We start from the raw sequence: 6,062 nt of genomic DNA, 5'->3' as shown, positions 1-6,062 counted from the left end.
ATAACCAACAGGCCTACATTTTAAACAAAGACAGATATTAATACTGTGTGTGTTTGTGTGTGTGCATCTGGGTCCACACAACTGTATGTGAAAATGTTTTTGTTTATATTTGAAATGTTTCATTTGTGCATATGTTTATGTAAGCAAATCGATATTTTTTATGTGTATGCATGTCTGTATCTGTGATTATGTTTATAAGTACCTACATATATGCTTTGCTTTTTTTCCAGTTTTGAACTTAAAAAGGTGCACATTATGTTATGGAAATTAGAGAACAATTCTGTATCAGGTTATCCAGTATAGTGATGTATAAGTGAAAAGAACAGCATGGTATGATATAGTGGTACCTATATGAGGGTGCTATTTAGAAAAAAACTGTTATAGAAAATATTCAGGCAGGTATCATTTAAATAAGCGTAACGCGTACCTCCTAACATCTGTGACTGAGTATTAAGGACTCAGAAGGTTGAGGGGGCCATCACTGTTTTGTGGGCGTATCATTTCAGGAGAGGCGTGGTCACAGGAGGATAGTGGGCAGGATCATGGACGCTTCTGGGAGGTCGGTTGACATGTCTAGTCACTTTGTGGGCATGTCCGGAAAGTTTTTAAAACTATGCATCTCAAATAAGGACAGTTGGGAAGTCTGTTAAAGGGACTATCAAATGATAAAATGACATGCTTTCATTCCTTATAACACGTAATTTCTTCAGTATTGACTACAGTTAACTCTGTTTTTAAACCCCACAAAGGGGATTAAACAAAAAGGGAAACCCTAATTTAGAAGCTGCAGGCACTGCAAATACTGAATAGAACAGTACCTTCAATCTGTACAGTAAGAAATTACAGTTTTGCAAGAATTAATTGGCTCAATAGTTTCTATAGTACAAATGGCACCATTTTATAAAAGATGTTGAACAGTGTGAGAAATGCCTAAAAGCCTACTACTGTAACTGCTAAAAGCCATGGCCATTTTTTTATGCAGAATGTTAATATCCTGTACTGTTAATCTTGTTTCTAGGACCAAACCTTGCCAAATTGAAAAAACAAAACATTTTTTTCTCTACAACAATCAGTTAGAAAAAAATGTATAATGAACATTTTTACAGTATAATGCATATACATTTCATAGACACGTGTACCCATAATGCTTCAGCTCAATTCTACTACTGACTCATTTGCAAGTTGTGCTATTCTTTTGGAAGTAAAAGGTTAATTTCACACATCAATATTGTTATTTCACACTATACAGGGAGTATTAATAATAAATGATTGGAGAATAAAAGATAGCTTTTAAATAAAAAAATATTACAACAGTTTAGATTGGGATGGCACATAGGTTATACAGGCAGGGTTCTAAACTATTTAATTTACCATCATTTTAAATATTAATTAGCCTTAGAGGACTCAGTCATCCACATGCACACAAGATTTCCTTTCACTCATCCAACTTCACACTTACAAGTTTTGCTTTCGTGTTTTAACGCTGAAAAAAATGGTAATTTCAGTGTTAAAACAGTAACGCAGCCATTACGAGTCTTGTCGGTATAGCTGTACCGCAAGCCTTTTAGCCTGTAACGCAGCGTCAGTCCCGCACTCGAAAAAATGAAGTTTTTTCATGGGATTCCCATAGCCCTGCCATTACGAGTTTTGCGGTGAGTTTAAAAAGCTTGCATTGCACCCTATAATGACAAGTTCCGTACCGCCATCTGAGAGCAGTAGTTATGAGTTTTGAGTTTTACGCAACAAAACTGTTACATAACTAAAGTGTAACAAAGTACACTAACACCCATAAACTACCTATTAACCCCTAAACTGAGGCCCTCCCGCATTGCAAATACTATATCAAAGTTATTAACCCCTAATCTGCTGCTCCCGACATCACCGCCACTAATAAAATTTATTAACGCATATTCCGCCGCTCCCTGACATTGTCGCCACTATACTAAAGTTATTAACCCTATTCCCCCGCACCCCAACATTGCCCACACTATAATAAATATATTAACCCCTATTCCACCGCTCCCTAACATTGCCACCACTAAATAAAGTTATTAACCCCTAAACCTCTGGCCTCCCACAGCACTACCACTAAATAAACCTATTAACCCCTAAAACGGCAGCCCCCCACATCGCCAAAAACTAAATTAAACTATTAACCCCTAAACCTAAACCCAACCCCCTAACTTTAAATAAAAATGACAAGATCCCTATCTTAAAATAAATAAAAACTTACCTGGGAAATAAAAAAAAACTAAGTTGAAACTATAAATTAAACTAACATTACTATTAGAATAAAATTTAAATAACTACAAATTAAATTAATTAAATGACACATTAAAAAACCTAACCCTACTAAAAAAAAAAAATCTACAGTTAAAAAAAATAAAAAATACTAAATTACAAAAAATAAAAAATAAAAATTACAAAAAATAAAAAAATACTAAATTAAAAAAATAAACAAAATTATCCAAAATAAAAACAATTACACCTAATCTAATAGCCCTATCAAAATAAAAAAGCCCCCCCCCAAAAAAAAACCTAGCCTACAATAAACTACCAATAGCCCTTAAAAGGGCCTTTTGTATGGCATTGCCCTAAAGAAATCAGCTCTTTCCCTGTAAAAAAAATACAAAGATCCCCCAACAGTAAAACCCACCACCCAACCAAACCCCCAAAATAAAAAACCTAACTCTAAAAAAACCTAAGCTACCCATTGCCCTGAAAAGGGCATTTGTATGGGCATTGCCCTTAAAAGGGCATTCAGCTTTTTTTCTTGCCCTTAAAAAGGCATTCAGCTCTTTTTCAAATAGCCCAAACCCTAATCTTAAAAAAAACACCCCAAAAAACCTTCAAAAAACTAACACTAACCCCTCTTTAGGTACCTAAGCCCTTTCTTTCATTTTATTTGACAATATAGCTCACATGACTGTTTTTCTCCAATCGTACCTGAAAGGAAACCAAATGTTTACAACTACCCATTTGAGAACTATTTGCAAAGACAAAATTGGTTTATCATTTTTTATTTCATTGGCTATTAGAAAATGTAAGTTTAACTTAAAAAATTGGATCTAATCAATGTTTTACTCATTCTGTTAACCATTCATATTGAAGGAACGTTTTCTTATAATCTATTTGTTTGGGAAGAATCTAATAGTTTTTCAATGTTTTCTTTATATTTCATTCACATTGCTGAGCTTCCCTAATATGAGTCCTTTAATAGGAATGGCAGGTTGGGCCCACAAACCTGTGTAAACCACTTCCTGCACCAATTATGTCACACAGGTTTTTTTTAAGTGGTGCTGTAATCTACCTATAAATTGTGGATATGGAATATGTGATTCAGCATGTTTAGTGCATTTTTTACTTGCTCTTGAAAAAGGTTGTATACCCACAGAAACCGGTTTAGCTTTTTATGTATTGATCTTTTTTATCATTGTTTTATTAAACTGGAATTTTGGATGAAAGTTATGTTCATTTTTTTCTGAATAAAAGAAACATATTCTTGTGCCACAGAACCTGTGTAACCAAGAAGAAATCTCTGTTAAACAAAGATATTGACAACTTGCTGCCGAAAAGGAGGACAGTGCACCCAATAAACCAATTGTTCTTTAATATGTGGTCTCTTAGAGCTGTTTTCTCTGTGGGTCTATTCTCTGTTAAGATGCAAGCAAAGAAGATTGTGACTTACTAGCAGGAAAAAATGGTAATTGTTTATAATTTTATATATATATATATATATATATATATATATATATATATATATATATATATATGTGTGTGTGTGTGTGAACACAACCAAGGCCTAGCACTCACGGTAAACATTTAATACCGGGGTGCACTACAAAAAAATACCGGGGTGCACTACAAAAAATATTACAAATTCATGAATAAGGAAGGCACTCTCCGGATTTGAAAATGGGTATAATTTAATCCCAAGTGACATTTCAGGTTTTATCCCCGTCTTCAAGTTTGTTGGTCTGAAGACAGGGATAAAACCCCGAAACGTCACTTGAGATTAAATTATACCCATTTTCAAATCCTGAGAGTACCTTCCTTATTCATGGACTTATATATATATATGTGTGTGTAGAATAAATTATGTAAAATGGTGAATAACAGTAATCTTGTCTCATCTTTAAATGTGATATCTATTCACATCATAAAATTATTTTATTCCTGCACGCAATTTGCAGAGGTAAGAAATCCACTACAATGATGTCAAAAGGACACTGATTCTCTCCCTCTCCCCCTCTCTACCTCTCCCCCTCTCTCCCTCTCCACCTCTTCCCCCCATCTCTCTCCCCTCTTTTTCTCTATCTCCCTCTACCCCCTCTATATCCCCCCTCTCACCCCTCTGTCTCTCTATCTCTCCTCCCCTCTCTCTCCTCCCTCTCTCTCCCCCTCTCTCCCCCCACTGTCTCTCTCTCTCCACCCCCTCTCTCTCTCCCCCTCTTTCTCTCTCTCTCCCCCCACGTCTCTCTCTCTCCCCCCCCTCTCTCTCCCCACACACTCTCTCTCCCCACACACTCTCCCCCCTCTTTCTCCCCCCTCTTTCTCCCCCACTCTCTCTCCTCCACACACTCTCCCCCCTCTTTCTCCCCCACTATCTCTTTCTCCCCCCTTTCTCTCACCCTCTCTCTCCCCCTATCTCCCCCTCCTCTCTCTCCCCCTCTCTCTCCCCCCTCTCTCTCCCCCTCTCTCCACCCTCTTCCCCCCTTTCTCTCTCTCCACCCTCTCTCCCTCTCCCACCAATCACAGGCTGTGTTCAGCTTGGGAGCTGCAGGACTTGTGAATCCTGAGCTAGGACAGTGAAAAGTGCAAAAATGATACAGGTTAGAACATGTAATGTTTGTACTGCAATGTACCTTTTAATGTTGAAGAGTTTATTTTTCCATGTAATTAATGTTTGTATACATACTAGCATTTGTGGCTAGGCTTACGGGAGGTTGAGGGTGGGCTATTACTGTTTGGTGGGCAGGGCCATCTCAGGAGGGAACGGGTCAATGGTGGAAAGTGGGTTGGATCATGGGTGTGTCTGTGCAGTAAGTGGGAGTGTCTTGGCAGATTGTGGGTATGTATATGTGGTCTATGGGTGGGGCTAATGGAAATTCGGCAAATAGAGACATATGGATGTCTCAGAATTAGGGACGTCCCTAATTCTGAGACATATGGATGTCTCAGAATTAGTGACTGTCCCTCTCAATTAGGGACATTTAGCAGGTCTGTGGTTGTCACCAAAGTATAAGATCGATTTTTAGTGCTTCACAACATCACATTAAATCAGCCTTTATTTATATCATAACATATTCACTATTTTTTTTAATTAAATCACTGTTTCTACATGAATAACTTTATGGTGTCTGGTCGGCTTCTGCTTTTTATTTCAGAAGGGTGTGTTCTTTAGGCCTTTTGCACTTTTATTGGCCTGTTTCAGTGTTGTAGCACAGTTTAATCGGTTGCCATGGAGAGTGCATTTTGGTTTAAGCAAATAAACATAATGCTTTTGTACTCTTATCAGTTTGTGGCCTGTACTTGTCATAAATAATTGTAAAGATATGTATTTTGGAATTTGTATTCTCAGAATATTCACTGTTTTATTATTTTATCTTTCAATGCTTTATATTGTTTGCTATATAAAAACCAAAGTACAGATTGCAAAATAATATAGGGCCAGATTACAAGTGGAGCAGTATTTAGCGCTTTTTGCTTTTTGCGCTCATCGGGTAGCGCTCATATATTACAAGTTGAAAGTAAACTGTTTTCACTTGTGCTCTAACCTGCCGTACGAAAAAATCCTAACTTAGAATTTTGCGCACACAATAAAGTATTCCCCAAAAGAAGTCAATAGAGAGAAGAAAAGTGGAAAAAAAACAACTCACTCTCAAACCCGATCGCATATTCTTAAGTGCGTTAACCCGACACATAGAATAATATGTTCTTTTTATTCATAATTGTATTCATACACATTTCTATGTATATCTGATGATATTTTGCAGAAATATATATACTTTTATATATATATATATATATAAATATATATATATATACTGTATACACACTGT

Source organism: Bombina bombina, chromosome 6 (genome assembly GCF_027579735.1).
Source record: "Bombina bombina isolate aBomBom1 chromosome 6, aBomBom1.pri, whole genome shotgun sequence".
In the NCBI taxonomy this organism is placed as follows: domain Eukaryota; kingdom Metazoa; phylum Chordata; class Amphibia; order Anura; family Bombinatoridae; genus Bombina; species Bombina bombina.
This window is presented reverse-complemented; position numbering follows the sequence as displayed.